The sequence below is a fragment of the Agrilus planipennis genome, unplaced genomic scaffold (assembly GCF_000699045.2).
Source record: "Agrilus planipennis isolate EAB-ADULT unplaced genomic scaffold, Apla_2.0 scaffold40, whole genome shotgun sequence".
Lineage (NCBI taxonomy): Eukaryota > Metazoa > Arthropoda > Insecta > Coleoptera > Buprestidae > Agrilus > Agrilus planipennis.
The window spans coordinates 722,943-742,361 of NW_020438938.1; the positions used below are offsets into that span (position 1 = coordinate 722,943).

The following is a 19,419-nucleotide window of genomic DNA, read 5'->3' on the forward strand; positions in this document are numbered from 1 at the left end:
ATGAAAGAAAACTAAAGCAAATTTTCCCTATCTAAAAGGATTGAATTTAATTAAATTGTAGCTTTTAAAGGACACTCGTACACATACGTCCTTATTCAAGTAAAAGGTAAGGAGCTACGACAACCGCTACGTTGCATGTATTAGATAAGCAATTTAAATGTACAGTGATAAGCATTGCACCACATTAAATACAGAATATTCTTATGTATAAATATCTAGCGTAACATTTTGGAGAGACTGTGATACTTGAACAAATTCAGTAATAACAAATTGAAAATTATGTTCTTCATTTTCAAAACTTTTAAAACGTTCATTAATTCTAATGTTGAATGTTCTGCGGGTCTGACCTATGTAGCATTTTTCGCTAGAACATGCCAGAATGCCAGAATAAAGTCTACTAGACCCGATAATTGCACTTATTATACAATATCACTACAATTGCGAAGTCGTGCGTTGTTAGCGTTAGCGAAATTCATAATAATTCACGGTAAAACGGAATCGTTTCTTTCTTTTTAATTACATGAGGCATTTTTAATCAGTGGGATCGGTCAGTTGATGCAATCATAAAATCGGATTCCTGAGGCTTCTCCGTGCATAAGCGAACGGTCCAGTGAAATATGAGTCAGACAAAGAAAGAGACGGAAAAAGAGATTCACACAGACACATACATCCGTATCTACACAAGAGATAGGTTCATAAAATAGGTGCCCAGCACAGGTAGATATAATACGTAGGAAGAAGGAGAGGAAGGCTGGTTCGGTTGGAATACAAGGTAGCGCATATACGCATCGAACGGGGAGGTAGTATAATAATCCTTACTTCTTGGTATAAGTTTTGTGGACTGCCCGCTGAGCGAATCGAAAAGTCAGGACTCCCTGCTGCGATGCCATCAATGGTTTCAGAGGAATTTCTGAAAACTGACATTGTCCGGTACACGGACCCTCATCAGCAATTTATGGACGCTTTCACAAACAAGCTCAAATACCCGTCCGGACCCGATGCCAGCGGGGAGTGCGGTTCAACCTTGTCTTGCTCGTTTGCCCGCTGCTGCTGCTGCTGCTCTGCGGCCTCTACGTCCGTTCGTCTGTCCGTTCGCAAAATTGAAATATTCGGATGCCCTTTGTTCTTCCAAATCCCCTTCGTCCGTGCACCGTCAAATGACTAAACGAAAACGGAAGGCCGAACAAGGTTTCACCAAAATAACCCAACATTCAATGCTGAAATTTTACTCACAACCGATAAAAAAGTATCGTCGACTTGTGCACAGTTGCAAAGGAAGAGATTCATGCAAATTTTTATCGCCAAATATCAAAACAATTGCTTGCTCTAGAGTCAACACAACAATCGAATTCAGATGGTTCAGTATTTTTTGATTCGTCGCTTTCCATACATGTTCATAATTCTTTCCGATGCCATTACTTATGCATAAAAATATAAAACAATAGACATGTCAATTCATCAAAAATAAAAGACAAAACTGGACGTAACCACTACCTATCACTCTAAAGTGCTATTGTGTTTGTTGTTAATGTTGGCATTTAGGCAGTCGTTCTTTCGAAGCGTTTAATTTTGATAAGTATATCGTGCCATCTACACTCTTTCAGCGAGTGTTCATAAATAAAAACAACATAAATCACCTATAATTTTTCACGCTATCGTTTTTCTGCAGACCGGGCACGAAACTAATCCGTTTGTCATCGATGAACCTTATCGAGAACCTAAATCTCTATCTGTTATTCTCTTGCTCTCTCTCTCTCTTTCGCACCGATTACCATAACCCGGTTTCCATTTTATTCTTTTCTTCTTTTATCTTCTTAACGGTGTCATAAATAATTGCATTCATAATTCGACGTTGTCAATGATTAATTTGTCAGTCCCCCAACAGCCAGCAATTGAATAGCCGCCGCTTGTTGCCAAATCATTCCCTAATAAAGATATCTAGAAAGTAATGTACCATGTTGCGGACACGTACCCCAGGGTTCCGCTGCAGGACCTCTATTGTTTAGTGGCGTTTCGTGTCGAAATAGTCGATGACCTCTGCATCAAAGTTTCATTTCGTCGTGTATAGATTACAGGCGCGTAAAGTTTCTGTTTTCGATCTTACAATGAGCGGTAACGTTTTAGTTTTTCTTTTGCCTATCGCGACTGATTGTCGATCGTTTTGACCGGCGTGCTGCGGCAAAATTCGATCGCCAAGACCAATCACGACAAATTGCTCGTTGTTTATAATTCAAAACAGTATGGCCGCCGGTTTCGAGCCCAATCAAGGCTCCGGACAGGGAGAGAGAACGAAAAGCAGCAACGTAGGTTGCCGTAAATCAGAACAGTAATAATGGGAATGGTGCCATAACCGTAAAAATGGTAATATGCTACAGCAGCAACTTGCAGGACCCTGCTGTTGTTCAGTTGTTGCCTTTTACACTTGGCTTTCCTTGCTCCGTATCATGCCCGTTACCTACCACAACACAACCAATAAATACCGTATAATGATCCAAATTATGAAAATTAACCGTCAGCTTTTTCGTTCAGTCCGTTATGTAATTAATACCAAACGATTATGTTTCCGACTCAATTAATAAAAATGTACAGTCATTGAAAGCGTTTTTTCAAACTAACAGATAAATTAAAACCTTTATTAGGATCCTTCTCCTTGATTTAGGATCTTACAATTGGGAAAGAAGGAATGTTCATAGCACACGGTAATAGGAAGAATCCTTAAATATTGAGTTTTTATTTTATGTGGTCCTTCAGACAGCCTAAGACAAAAGCTCAATCCACATTTGTTCTTCTTCAATTTCCGAAAGCAACTGTACCTGAACCCCACAAAACTCTCAAAGCCTTCGTACTTTTCGAGAACCCTACGTACTTAGAAGCGTATTATTGAAAGTGATCCTCTTCGCATCGGTGACCTTGGTTGTCAAACATGAGCGATGATGATAGTCGCCCGTTTCAAAGTGGATGACGTCACCCGCACATGGTAATGTCACCACCAGCAACAGCAACAACAGACACACTCAGAAACACACACAGACAGACAGAGACACACAGAACCACACACACTCACATACGAGTATATATGCAATGGCTGAGGAAAGCAGTCAGCTGTAGTACATCCATATGTATGTATGTATATATATACGCTAACTCGATAATCGGGACTTAACGTAGGCCGTTTAATTCGGTTATATTATTATGGATCCAAATGGATGGATGCGGGAAATTGTCCGAAAAATTTAATATAACGACTTACTACACATGAATCTAAAAGGACTTCATACTTGGCGATTGTCTTATTCGTAATAGTGAAGGATATTCATTAAAATAAGTGACCAAAATTAATTCCAATTATGCAAGTGGGTATTTTTTTTTTTTTGAAAACAATAACAGCAGGAGCTTTTGTCTTGTTTTACAATTAAAATTCGATTCCAATTACGTTCGTACATAGCGAGGCATTTTACAATTACGAATATCTGTCAGATTTCAGGATTTTTCGTGCCGATTTATATTGTTTCTCGAATAACTATTGTTACTAGGCAAATTCAATTTAACGGTTTCGCATAACACGTTATGGTAGTCGGCAGAGCACAATGGAAATCACTACAGATAACCAACGATGCAGTATTTAATCCTGCAATATTCATGAAGAAATTTATTGCAGCCTGGATTGTTAATCAAATCCTATATTTCTGACTTTCTCTACTTATCTATGTTTACATATTACAATAAATTAAACCATTGGCTCCTTGTGTTGACCTATTTTAGGTTTTAGTTACGTCAAATCTTGATATCTATTTCAAACTTTTTTCCAAACTAAATAAAACCCTACACTTCAAGTTTTTAATTCCTTATAATCTACGCATTCTCTAAAACTAAAACATCCCACATCCTTGACTAATTTCGAACAGTAATCTAATTTAGTTCTTCATCTCTCGACTCCTGTTCCTGGTTGAAATATTATGTCTTAGATGGTGTCCTACCAACTTATCATTCCTTTTCATTATTGGCTTCACTTCTTCTACATCTTCGACTGTAGACTCCTGTTCCTGGCTCCAATGTTATGTCTTAGATGGTGTCCTAGCAACTTATCATTCTTTTTCATTATTGGCTTCACTTCTTCTACATCTTCGACTGTAGACTCCTGTTCCTGGCTCCGATATTATGTCTTAGATGGTGTCCTACCAACTTATCATTCTTTTTCATTATTGGCTTCACTTCTTCTACATCTTCGACTGTAGACTCCTGTTCCTGGCTCCAATATTATGTCTTAGATGGTGTCCTACCAACTTATCATTCTTTTCCCTTATTGGCTTCATTGTGCCCTTTGTTTTTCTCCTCTTCCTAATACCTCCTCACCCTTTCATTTCCGCTGTGTACTCGTATTAGTTTTTTGTTTTTAGTTCAGATTTCCATATATACTATACTAAATCAACCCTGAAAGTAATTTCCGTGTTTTATGGGGCAAGACCGTTCGCGTCTCTATTATTTGTTTCATCTTTTTTTTTTCCTCGTTCGTACACGGTGTTTTAACTTCCTTGCCCATTGTCTACGAATTGCTGGGGTGTCCAGTGGCGGTTGGTGCGAGGGTGGGCATAAAGGCAACGGGGGTTACACAGCCGCCGATGCCTTTGTTCGAGGGGTCTTTACGAAGGACGCGGGCACACGATTAATCCGAAGAATACGGAGCCTGCCAAATCATCACAATTATTATTATTATTATTATTCGAGACAATGACGTGGTCTCGTCATCGTCATTTGTTGACGAGGGGGCACCGGAACCGAAGGGTTGTCGCCGACTGCCCTACGCCCGTAGACGCCGATCTAGTACACAATTATCAACTGTTATTACAATGGGATTATTTGTTAGTGGGTGTTTCTGGCGGATGGGGGTCAGTCATGTAGGGAAGTTTTTCTCACAGTTCACTAACCAGAGAAAACAAATAATTAACTCCACATTTTACCGCCACCAACTCCAACATCCAGCAGACGTGTTTAAACTTTTTTAGAAAGATTTGAATCCTACGAATCAAATTATCCCCTACTTACTCAAAAACTAATAAATGAAAGTTTTACTGAAGGCTAAAAATAATGGCTGGTATTACAAGTAAGATGCAACAGGAGGAGAGATGAATTGACGAAAAGGGAAACGAACGTGGGGCACACGGTAGAACAAACAGCTACTAAATGAAGAACATCTGGTCCTGACAGGAGAACAAAGACACGCTTGCATACGTCCTCATAGAGTGCAGTAGACAGCTCATCGACCACCACCAAAACATCCGGAGGACCAGACCAGACCAGACCTACAGGACCCACCCCTTCGTTCCCTTTTTTCTTCTCAACGAACTCACATTTTCGACGTAAATAATTCTCCTCTTGTACAGAAAAAAACCGTTTAATTTAATTTAATTTATCCTGAAATGTATTTGCGTTTTGAAACGATTATTACGAAATAATTAATTAAAGAACATAAACTAATTAACCAAAACACCTTGAATTAACGTGAAGCACAGGCCCCTACATTCAACTGTTACGGTTAATTGGATTCCTCTTTTTTTTTTTTTTTTTAATTTACCATTAAAATATTTTTACGTCTGATAAACAAAATGAAAAAAAAAATGTCGCAATTCACATACAATTGATAGATGTTTATCGCAGGTTTAACTCCATTCTCTATTTACATATATCGTATCGATATCTTACAAATTATATTACCTGCAAGGACTTTATCGATACACAAGTGTATTAAATGTGAACAAGATATGACTTATTATCTAAGAAACAATTACTGAAGAGGCAGAGATAAAGTCCCAATTTAATCCCCTTTAATACTTCGTGTCGCACTAAAAATATTTACATGGCCATTACAACGGGATTAACCTGTCATCTTTATCATGCTACTGATGATAGGCGTTGATATTACCGTTTTGTTCGCACATACGTATAGGTACGCGAATACCAAACACGTTCAGATATTTAGGACATTTCGGTTTGTAATCAATTCTAATCCTTAATATTTAATCTCGTAACATTTCTTTTCCTAAAAAGGTAAATGATGACACCGTTCAGGCATCTATCACGGTGTGACGTAAGTACCTGCGCGTCCCTTTCCGAAGGTAGAACGAGCAACGACGTCGCGGCGAACTCCCCGGCTCCGTACGCATGTATTATCTATTCATAAACGAAGGGTGCGACACGGGAGATAACTTGGGTGCGAAAGGGGGATATTGTATTACTCGCTTGAATTATTTATTATGTAGTTTGTGTGGCAGTATACGCGGCATAAAACGTTTCGTAAATGCAACAAGCATCATCGTCACGTCTGCCGGCGCTCGCGTGTGTTTGTGTGAGAATCCTCCTTTGTAATCCGCAACATCGGCCGCTCTTTCCGTTTCGTTTAAGACGAAATCGAAAACCGTTTACAAATCGACTTGTTGATTCTTTTATTTCCAAGGGATGATAAGTACTAACATTGAACGCTGATCAATCGTCTCGGAATAGACGTTACATAATACGTAATTCGCGAACTGATTCTTGAGCAATTTTTTCAGAATATTAGAAGTCACAATCCGTCAAAAATATGAGACAAAAGATGGCTAATTTGACCAAAATCTGTAATAGTACGCGAGATTCATCGGTTAAGAAAAGACGTTACACGTTATTAGAAGATAGTAGGTACTCATCGAAATTTAGGAGTTCAATTTTCGTTAGAACGAACGATATTATGGTAAGGCGAACGGGCGGCAGTGGCGGGAGGATGAGGACGCCTCGACGCGTCCTACGGACTACAGGATTAGGCAACTCTCCGAATTCAAATTGCATTAATTTTAAATTGCTTTTCGTGATGCAACTCGGCCGCGATCGCAAATCCTCTTCCGAGTCATAAATACTCGGTGAAGCGGACTGCTCTGTAACGGGTGGGCGGGGGTGGTGTGCGGAGGCGATGGGAATGCTGCATTCCTTTGGAAGTGAACGAACAAGGGGAGAGAAAAGGCTTATTTAAATGCATTCGCAGTGGTTGCAGTTCCAGTAACAGAAAACCCGAGTAATGCTGCCAGTGTAGCTAGTCTCTGTTCCACAGAATTTTCTATCTCCTCTGCCCATTTACTGATAAATGAACGTACTCTTTTTAATTACAGCAACATGATCCATCTACGTTCCTTTCAAACGATAAAAGTTCTTGATGCGTTTCTAAATTCTTATTTTGAATGAGCTATCGGTTTGTCCTTTATATAATGCTGAAAGTGGAAAGTAAAAGATACGATTTCGATCGAATTTATTGTATCGTAGATTAAACGGATTGCGTAGGTTTGACGATTTGCGAAACAACCCCGGAGGCGCGCGACGCGACGTATGTAATAAATAAATCCGACCAAATAATCCACCTGTTTGCAAAAGAATAAGCAGAAGCAACATCGGTGCGCTCGGGTTGCCGTTGATGTTGCATTACAAGCCATCAGCGTCTTTGGAATTGGGCCGTTTGGCGGAATCGCTTCCCGTGCCGCTTTACAACCCATTCAAAGTCAATAAAATGATAATGCCCCAATAAAAGTGGCGCGAGAGCGCTCGCAAATGAAAAAAGCAGACGGCTCGTCGTACCACCGCCACACTCGCACCAATATACTCCTCTTTTACGACGAAACGGCGCAAGCACAGACTCACTTGTTCTTTTTCAAATACGTGAAGCTACAACCAATCCATCATTGATGGTCAATTCCTTCATCAAAATTGCAATGCATACTGAAGGACAACGATTTGGCCGACCCCATTTTTATTTATAGAGGAATCTTTTCTCGATAAAGGGAAAACATCTACGATCCAATACGTTGCTGCGTGAAACGTCCAGGTTTGGGTTGGTTTCGCATGCAAATTATATCGCGATTGTCCCGAAAAACAATCGAGCTACGTCGGTTATATTCTGATTTCGATTCGATAGGGATTTTATGCGAACAAAATCTTTCCCCTTTCCTTCTCTTTACGTTTTCCTCCTTGGTTTGAATTGGGAATTGATATGTAGCACATTTTGGGGTTTGTAAATGGTCAACCTTTTATTTAGACGCTCTCTTTCGACTTAAAAGTGAACGAATTAACAGTTTACTAATATGTACCTCAATCAAATCAAGAAAATACAATATATTTCCAGTTTTTTCCCGGAAAATGTTCGCTTGCAGTGTAAGCGTAAAATAGGAGAATGGAAGTTGAAGATGAGAAGAAGAAGAAGAAGAAAGAGGGCGGTAGAGCAAAGGGGGAGGAGAGAAGGCACCTGCGCCCTTCAGGGAGCCATACATCACGTCGCACTCCCTGGCAGGATATGAGCGTCGCGACGGCAGCGGCGACGCTGCGCCGTCGTCTCCGTCGTCGTCGACGATGTTGGCAGTACCCGCCAGGCAGCTCCCGCGACTTCGCTGGTGCCGATAAATCACCAGGACAAATTTAATTATCCTGCTGTCTGCGATAAGGCGCGAGACGTTCCCGGCTCGGCCGATAATCCGCCTGGCGCGCGCGAATTACGATGCCCCGTCATGCCTTCTACTTCTACTTGTATTTCTTCTTCCTTCGTTGTTGCCTTTGCAGAATAGGACCAAAGCGGCCGAATAAATTCGCGGAAACTATTGCAACACACGCAACTCAATGTCTATACTAGCAGCCATTTCTATTGTTTGATATCAGACATTATGATTATTTTATTACTAAAGCGGAATTGACCGTAGATTGAAAGTTAACTTTATGAGTTGAAAATCCAGAAGAAGGCGCCCATTTTCTATATCTAGGGAGTCAGATGTTCAAGATGGAAAGAGCGCCAGAAATATAAAAGAAAATATAAATAAAGTCAGGTTTAACAAAAAATATCATTTCGTAGAAAAATACTGACAAAGTAACGACAAATTATGGACCTTACAGTATTTCCATTTCGGGATACGCCATGACTACTTACTGCCAGCTTGGCAGCTCTCCAGTCGTTTTTCGCCGATCAGCTAGAAGCAGGGCTCGCGACAAAGTGGATAAAAAAACCATCCGTCAGCGACAAATAATAGCCCCTACAGTATTTCTCAACGCGATTTCTGTTGCGAGATCGCTATGTATAGTACCAGCTTAGCGGCTCTCAGAATGTTTTTCGCTGGATAATTGGAAGACGTATTAGCGACAAAATAGGTAAAAATACATACTTTCAGCGACAAATTATAATCCTTGCTGCAATTCTCTACGCGATTTCTGTTTAGAGATACGTTATGAATAGTGCCAACTTAAGGGCTCTCCAGTTGTTTTTCGCTGGACAGCTAAAGGAAGGACTAGCGACAAAATCGATAAAAGGACCATCCTTCAGCGACAAATTATAGCCCATACAGTATTTCTCTACGTAATTTCTGTTGCGAGATCGCTACGTGTAGTACCAGCATAGCGGCTTCCAGGTTGTTTTTCGCTGGATAATTGGACGACGTATTAGCGACAAAATCGGTAAAAGTACAAACTTTCAGCGACAAATTATAATCCTTACTGTAATTCTCTACGCGATTTCTGTTTAGAGATGCGATATGTATAGTGCCAGTTGGAGGGCTCTCCAGTTGTTTTTCGTTGAACAGCTGGAGAAAGGACTAGCGACAAAATGGATAAAAGGACCATCCTTCGGCGACAAATTATAGCCCATACAGTATTTTTCTACACAATTTCTGTTGCGAGATCGCTATGTATAGTACCAGCTTAGCGGCTCCCAGGTTGTTTTTCGCTGGATAATTGGAGGACGCATTAGCGACAAAATAGGTAAAAGTACAAACTTTCAGCGACAAATTATAATCCTTACTGCAATTCTCTACGCGATTTCTGTTTAGAGATACGTTATGAATAGTGCCAACTTAAGGGCTCTCCAGTTGTTTTTCGCTGGACAGCTAAAGGAAGGGCTAACGACAAAATGGATAAAAGGACCATCCTTCAGCGACAAATTATAGCCCATACAGTATTTCTCAACGCAATTTCTGTTGCGAGATCGCTATGTATAGTACCAGCTTAGCGGCTCTCGGGTTGTTTTTCGCTAGATAATTGGAGGACGCATTAGCGACAAAATCGGTAAAAGTACAAACTTTCAGCGACAAATTATAATCCTTACTGTAATTCTCTATGCGATTTCTATTTAGAGATACGATATAAACAGTGCCAGTTTGCGGGCTCTCCAGTTGTTTTTCGCTGAGCAGCTAAAGGAAGGACTAGCGACAAAATGGATAAAAGGATCAAATGGATAAAAGGATCATCCTTCAGCGACAAATAATAGCTTTTCTCTACGTAATTTCTGTGTAGAGGTCCGCTATGTATACTGCCAGCTTGAAGGCTTTCCAGTTGTTTTTCGCTGAATAGCTGGAGAAAGGACTATAGACAAAATGGATAAAAAGAACATCCTTCAGCGACAACTAATAGCTCTTATTGTATTTCTCCACGAAATTTCTGTTTCGAAATACGCAAAGTACAGAGCCAGCTTGGCGACTACTGCAGTTTCTCGCTGGACAGCTAGATGATGGACTAGCGACAAAATGGATAAAAGAAGCATCCTTTAGCGACAATTACAGTGCACGTAAATATGACAAATATAATTTTAGCCCAATGGTCTTTCTGTTTATGAAACTTACACACCTAATTGAAAAGTTTTAAAATAGTTTCTCTTCAAAAAACCTCTTGGTCTATTAAACTATTTTATCACATTTTTCACAGAGCCACCATGCCTAATTTAGTAAATAAATCGAGACTGAAGCCATTAAAAATAAATTAAAATCCCATTGCATATTTAAGATTAAACAATATCATATATGACGCCTTACGAACATTAATGCATTTTATATGTTTATAAAATCAAAGCTGACGTTCGTCGAGCTGATAACAAGTGGACAGAACGACATCTACAATGTGCCTACAGTATATTATATGTATATATAGGTATTTTTTTATAGTCCGGCATTTTATATGTTCAATGTGCCGATAGAGCAGAGAAATTACATAGTTATGCCGGTGTGTGCGGCAGTTTTAAATTTAAATAGGTGGCAGTGGCGATAAATAAAGGTGAGATATTACTTTGCGTTGCCCTTTCATTTACAACATCAAACACGTTTTAGCTGTAAAATTATAAAAGTGTTCCCGGAGATAGCATGCGTTCAAGATTTATTAACTGTCGTAGTCAAAGGCGACCTGTTTAGGACGCCCACCATTCAAACAGATACACAACAAAAACCATCTGTACAAAGCAACAACGGTAGGTAAACAGGTATCTTATTATACATATACCACACAACATCTTAGATCATTAAGTGTTTATACCACCTATCTAATTTCAATCGAGCATTACGCACATTCATGTGCTAAACCGTTGTGATATCAATTCAAAATTTGTTGACCCATTCAAATTTATGTGCAACCCACTACCGAATGGGGCTATTTAGACCCGCAAAGGTCTACTACACAATTGGGAACAGGCTGAAGAGGACCTTAGTTGGTCCTAGAATGGCTTGAGGTAGAGGGGTTTTAGTCGGTAGGTCCGAGGACTTCTTCCTCAGGAATCCGACACTACCCAGTCGTACAGACGGCTGGGTGTCTTTTGATGATTTTCCCTCTTCCACGAAAACTTAAAAAAAAATGTAAACAGACTGGAGCAGTTTCCGGTAATTCCGCGTGTCGAAGAGATACTCTAAGTACCCCTAGACCAAAATTTTCAGTCTCTCTCCAGTCTCTCAGAGTCTTTCAGCATCACTGAGAGCGTCTCTCTCACAGTCTTTCAGTCTCTCAGTTATTGCCTAGGTGTTTTTATGGATCTCTCACAGTCTCTGTATGAGAGACTCGAACGATAAAATTGTTAATTCAGAGATTCGAGTCTCTCACAGAGAGACTGAATGAATAAAACTGAAAAACTGAGAGACTCGAGTCTCTCGTAGAACGACTAGGATCTTTGAAATACTGTTGAACCTAGAAAATTTTAACCATGTCTATCGAGACACCACTTATTGAAAGATTCGAATCTCTTGTTCAGAGGTTCGAGTCTCTCGTTCAGATACTGGATACGAAACGAGGATCTCTCTATGAGCAACTCGAGTCTCTCGTTCAGAGACGCTAAACAGTTTTTTTGACAGTCTCTCTCAGCGACACCAGAGAGACTCGATGAGAGACGGAGACTCAAGTCTTGCTTGCAGAGACTCTGAGAGACTGAACATTTTTATCTCGGGACGGGTGACTTTTTCTGTCATGGTGTATGAAGTAGATAGATTTAAGACGCACTGCGGAGCTCTACTCCTAAATAACATTCGTTCCGAATTAGATAAGTGGCTGGCAGTTTGGCCCATCGGGTGGATTGTTGCCCTTGCCATCTATAAATACCGCGTTAATTATACTGAGGAGACGTTATTGGCGTGGCGCATCATCATCGTCACCGGGAGAGCGAGAAAGACGAAAAGACAAGCACAACTTGGCCTCTGCATTCCCGTGTCGATATTTTTAACGACGCCATGGCGACACGTCCAAAACAAGACGTCTACGACGACGACAACGACGCCGTCGAAACGACGATGCCACTCCTAACATTATGTTGATATACCCTCCACCGCTCACCGGAATACAACAAGAAAAGCTTTTTCGAAATAAAAATCATTCCTGTCAGAAATAGTCTGAAATATATTTTGGATGTTGGTATCACGCACAGCTTCAAAAATATGAACTCCTGAACGAGTTTCGTAACAACTACTTACACAGATATTAAATTCTCAACATTGTTTTGCTCTTAAAAAGTATCCATCACCTTACGTTCTCGCCTGTGGTCTACTATAATGTGCCTGACGTGTTTGTCGGCACAAATGTCAAAAGATACACGTAGCAAACGGTTTTCGTTCAGCCTCTCGCTTTTGCGTATATTACACTTATCTCTGTTCGTTTAATTTTGCTTGTCAACTTTGAAAATGTGCAAAGAGATAGCTCAGTTATACCACACGACCGCTTGATTGACGGACATTATTATCTGTTCCTATGTTCGTTACGAACAACATACAGTGTCTTAGTAACTATTCCGCTTGTTCTTGCACCAGATAATTTTGGAAAAACACAAGAAGCACAGTAGAAAAAAAAAGTTCAGACTATAAATGAGTAAAGTTATAAATATCGGACAAAAATAAATGTGTTTTTAAGAGCGAGTCCAACGTACAACAAGAACAGAGCGGAGTGTGTTTATAATAGCGTTCCCGAGCTACGACGCAAGTTTATATGCGAAATGCGTTAAATTACCACGAAGCAAAGCGCCTGTCAAACAAATAATTTAATGTAGCAACCGTTCCCATGTCGTTTGCGGTAACAAGGTTTTCGCTTCTTGTCACCGTTTATTTATAAAAATTAAGTTTTTAACTTCGAATCTGTGTAGGTTCCAACAGTTGGGAGGGACGCGTTTCTAGCTTGATTAGCTCATCGTATTTATAATAGTTCTTGCCGACAACCTGGCAAATGGCTTGACGTTAGCCATTAGTCAAGAGACGCGCTTGCCAAATAGCAATAACGGAAAGTAGAGTCCGCCGCGCCGCCGAAGAATATTCTGCACCGATCTATTCAATGAACTGAAAATTTCGCGACCGTTAAACTTGAAATTGTTACAAAAGAAAAACAAATGTCGTCAAAATCCAAGCCGACGACGTCCAAACGAATTATATGCATTTAAATGATAAATATTACTTTTCCTTTTTCTTCTACTTGTTAGGTACGCACACAAACACAGGATGTTTCAATACTGCATTTTAAATTATTGCGGCGAGGAGCAAAACGTATAAAACGAAGAAAAAGACCCTTCTGGGACCTCGTCATTTCGGTGGATTACTTCGAGATGGAGTTTTCCATTTCCCTTCGTCGTAGGTTGAATTTTGATTCGCACGTCCCCGCGCACCGCCGCTTTCAGTCCTGGGGTCCCCGTCCATCCATCTCTCCCGGAAAAACCAACGCCGATTCGACCGACTCCGGGGTCTGCTCGCTTTGCTCCGGACCATTTGCTATTTGCTGAGCATTAGGCATATTCAGCAGTGGCCGCCGCTTCGACATAATAGATCATGGACCATTAGACAAACGGGAATTTTCCAACAGCTACACACATACATACAAATGTACCTAGATGGTATACATATATATATAGATGTGTAGAAGAAAAGGGACCGAAGGAGAGCAGAGGAAAATAAGTCATTACGGTCCATTACCGACGCAAGGAGCAAGGAGAGACGACGTTACACTGGTCAGCTAGTAGGCGACGCGACGCTAGAGCTGCCCGGCGTCGCTTTCTAGAGACGGCCATCCCATCCGTCCTGCTTAGTTGGATTGATTCTTACGACGCTCGACCAGAAGCACTACGTCATTTTAATGGTCCCGACGGTCCGGCTTTCCATTAGCGGATCCGGGAGAGCGAGAGAGAGATGCTCCCTGTTACCGGCCACTGGGACCATTAGCCCTGATGCAGCAGGAAACAATCCCGTGGATTGATGGCGGCCGTGGACGCGCCTTTTGCCAACTTCGCAACAAATATATTTCGCAATTGGCGAACCGCATCATCTTAAATGAACGAACGAACAAACGACCTACAGCACCACACCACCGACTTCGGTTGGTTCGGGGGATCATTTAGATATCTTTGTGAAAATCCCCCGCAAGGCAGAGAAAAATTTTCAATACGAAACCACCAATGTGATAAGGTGAAATACCGCAATCCATATAAGACTGAAACTCAGTCTTGTAGCCACCACTACCTAGTCTAACAGTTTGGGGACACAAATTCTTCCCAAGGAAGTATTTCAAAAAATCATTGCTTTTGACCATTTTAAGAGTCTATTGCAACCTTTAATCCAATGTTATTTAAATAAATAGTTAATTGTTTATTATCTATTGATGCATTCATATTACGATTAGTAGCCACATGTTTTCGTAAGTTGCATGATACGTGATCATCATCATCATCATCATAAGGTCATCAGTCCTAAGACTAGTTGGACACGCACCTCAACTCTTTCCTACCCTGTGCTAATCTTTGCGTTTCCCCAAAACTAGAACAACCCATGTCCTTAACTATTTGCGAACAGTAATCTAATCTAGGTCTACCTGTACCCCTCCTAACTACCGTTTCTGCCTCTAATATGCCTCTGACTAGATCTTCATGCCTGAGAAAGTGTCCTACTAACCTATCTCGCCTATTTCTTATTGACTTCCATAGAGTCCTCTGTTCTCTTACTCTTTCTAATACTTTTCTATCCACGGTATCCTCATCATTCGCCTATAACACCACATTTCGAAAGCTTCTATCCTTTTCTTTTCCACCGCGTCCACTGTCCATGTTTCGCACCCGTACAGCGCCGTGCTTCAAACATACACCTTTAACAACCTTTTTCGAATTTCTAAATTAACCGTTCGCAAGCATAGAAGTGACTTCTTTTCACTGAAGATGACTCGACCCTACGCTATCCTCTGCTTTATATCCCAACTGCTCCTTTCGTCCTGACTTATCTGCCTTCCTAGATACCTAAAATCGGGCACTTCTTCTAATTTTTCGTTTCCTGTCTTAATATTCGCTCTTTCCCTACTTTTCCTTCCTTTGCATACCAATATTTTTGTTTTACTTTTATTTATTTTCATACGTGTTAATAAATCAATATCCTGTATTGCAAATTCGATTCGGATTATAATCTAATTATCTGTCTGTTTGTCCTACTTTTATCAATTCTTAATTAAATATTATATTACGATTATTATTTACAGTGTCTATATCATGATGACACCGCCCACTTACGCTAGTCGGATTTTGTAACGCACCACACAACTGTGACGAAAGAAGAGTGGTGTTACAAAGTTCGAATTGAATCTTTATAGGTAATGAATGCGGCGGCTAATTTACGCATTCCCATTCATTCGGACCACTTAAAGGTGCACACCATTCGATGAGATTGGTATCATCATAAATTCTATTTGATTCGATACAAGCGATCGTTTTATGGCGTATTTTATCTTAACGTACAAACATTAAATATTTCAATAAAGCTTTTCAAATAGATTGTAAAATCTCTTCAATAAACCTGCTACAGGCCAATTTCAGAGACCATTACGTCATCGTCAAGTATCAGGGATTATCTTTTATCACCTGACGCCAGTAATACGGAAAGCGACGTTTACGACCAGACGATGAATTAAACAACTCTTACACTGCATATATAAAACACAAAAATTCAACTTCAAAGTGACAATATATAGAGACAGTCCTTCCAGAATTCAACTACATCTACCTACTCGTTTATGAGACACTCAATATACATAGGCGTCTCGTTGGTGTTATTATTACATTATCATTATTAGGGAAAAAAAGACGCATAAGCAACGAGACTAGGAAGAAAGAAGTTGCATGGACGGTGAGGGTTCGAACAGTGACGTGAGTGCCACGAAGAGGGTGAAACACAATCCCTGACGATGCGTCAGTCTAAATTGACACCAATTACCCGTCGAAACTTCCTTCCCACAAATGCAAAGGGCAAACAGAATCTAGAAACCGAGCTAATATCAATAGTTTTGGCATTATTAAAAATGACACCGTTCTCTGCTATTTGTAAGATAATCAATCTTGCAATGATGAAAAAAAGCAATTATTCTTGACTTATATGAAATCCTATGACATTGTTAGTTACTTAATAGTGGATTAATATGCAATTTTTTTCCCTCATTAATTTGAGGTAGTTTGTAGTGGGTAAATAAAAAATCGAAAAAACGATTTCAAATTAATATTGATTATTCTTGACTTCTAGTATTAAAATTATGAAAGATTATTGTGAGAACTCAATTAAACAACTTCTAAATTTTCAAATGGTGAAAACTAGTGTTGAATAGAAGCCAAGTGCACCTTCTTTTTAATATCAATAGCGTAGCACACATACGTGTGGGTAATCTGGTGTGCGATTAGATAAATTACACGTGTGGGTTTCTATTAAAATGCGAGTTGAATAATAATCTGTTAAATTGGACCATAAACGAACACTGTACCAAGTAATTTCTACGAAGATAAGCTAAATAATAATTAATTCGCGAGGCTGGCGGTGGGCGTACACATTTTAATTGCTTACTTCTACTTTTCAACGATATCTTGGAAAACAATGTCAAATTGATTTTATCAGCCAATACAACACTGTATCCTTTACACTATCATTCGCGATCATCCTTTACCTTTTCGACCAATCAAAAAAACAATTTTTATTCACAAAAACAAGACCGCCGGTAAGTAACTTTTCCACCCTGTTATTAGTGATTACATGCAACAAGGATTGACAAAATTTGATTTCGAATGGACACTTGCGGTTAGTTAATCAAACGAAACAAAATAAGAATAAGAAAAAGAAAAAAGAATGAACAGAATTGCATAGAGAGCCGTTTGTTCTTTTGTGGGGCGTTCTAGAATAACGCGTATCGGCGGAAACAAAACACGAAATAAACGATCGGTTCGCTAAAAATAAAACAATTGAACGCCCACGGCCTGTAATAGCGATCGATTATACATGCCAACTGCAAATAAAGTAGATTTTTCATGCAAATAACCGCGGGAGACCGTGTTGGGACTTGCGAGGGAATTCGAGAAACAACGGCGCTGGGCGTGCGTATATTCAAATTAGATACGGACTGTGATTGATATGCCGTTACGAAATCGCGGCTGTACTACTACCACAATTATTTCTTTTCTTCGTTTTTTTTTTTCTCTGTTGTTTGTTGTTCGTTCTGTCTTTTTACTTTTTAAAAAGCTCAAATGGAATAATGACGACGCCTTGGCTCGAGTCAAAAGGAAACTTAAACCGAAATTTTGTGGTGTCATTTCGAGTATTTTGTTAAGTTGTATTTCTTATTCCCAAAGTGTACAAAACTTTGTCGCTAATTTGTCACCGAATAAAAAATTTGTCATTCTAATTGGTTATTGGGAAATGACGCTACACAGTACACAGTATATCTCGAAACAGAAATAGTGTAAGGGATATAATTTGTCGTTGATTTTTGTCGCTAAAAGATGGTACTTTCATCCATTTTGTCAAGAGTCCAATCTGGAGCTGATCGACGAAAAACGGCTGTGGTGACGTTAAATTGCCGCTACACAACATAACGTATCCTTAAATAGAAATATCGTACAAAAATAACTGTAAGGACTCGCGACAAACTGAGTTAAAGTACCACCTTTCAGCGACAAATCGGCGACAAATTATAGCCCTTATAATATTTTTCTATGCCATTTCAATTAAGAAGTACGTTTTGTGTAGAGCCCGGTTGTCGCCTCTCGATTCATTTTTCGTTGGATTACCGACGACAAAATGGGTAAAAATACCACCTTTCAGCGCCAAATCGGCGACAAATTATAGCCCTTATAATATTTTTCTATGCCAATTCAATTTCGAAGTACGTTTTGTGTAGAGCCCGGTTGTCGCCTCTCGATTCATTTTTCGTTGGATTACCGACAAAAAAATGGGTAAAAATACCACCTTTCAGCGACAGATCGGCGACAAATTACAGCCCCTACAGTATTTTTCTATCCCATCTTAATTTCAAGATACATTATGTATAGTGCCTTCTGGCAGTTCTCTAGTCATTTTTCGGTGGATATAGTGACGACAAAATGAATAAAAATACCATCTTTCAGCAACAAATCGGTCACAAATTATAGCCCATACAGTATTTTCTATGGCATCTCAATTTTGAGATACGTTAGGTCTAGCGCCTGCTTGGCGGTTCTCCATTCATTTTCCGCTGGATGTACTAGCGACAAAATGGATAAAAATACCATTTTTCAGCGACAAATTATATCCCTTACAGTATTTTTCTATGCTATCTTAATTTAGAAATACGTTGTTATGTCTAGTGCCTGCTTGGCGATTCTCCAGGCATTCTTCGCTGGATATACCGGCGACAAAATGGGAAAAAATACCACCTTTCAGAGACAAATCGGCGACAAATTATATCACCAACAATATTTCTCTAAGCCTTTTCTTTTTGGATATACGAGCCTAATAATATAAGGCTACCATTTCAACTATTTTCCAGTACCTGGATGGAATGACAAACTTTTGGATATTGTAACAAATTAGTAACAATTTATAGTTCACTTTAAAAATATCTATGCATGATGGAATATTTGTAGCAAGATAATATTGGACTTGGAATTGTAGATTTTTCGTCGTAACATTCAGACCCAAACGAAGGACAAGAAAAAAAAAGATCTCATCATCGCGTCGTTCATTTAATGATATGCATTTCTCGAAGTTGCGTCTTAAAAAGAACAATGTCCGTCCAATGATCTGTCTCCTCAACATCCGTCATCGACGATACGAGTGAATACGACAAGATCAGTATCTTATCCAGTTTACTATTACACCACCAAAAAATGTGTTCTGAACATTTCGTACGATCGTAATCGGATCA

General features: G+C 39.7%; 1 protein-coding gene across 9 annotated transcripts in view; it reads right to left on the reverse strand.

Annotated features, from left to right (window-relative positions):
* The window catches only part of LOC108740886 (homeobox protein homothorax), a 286,672-nt gene that overhangs the window by 159,799 nt on the left and 107,454 nt on the right, over positions 1 to 19,419 (reverse strand). The gene's annotated exons all lie outside the window — the stretch shown is intronic.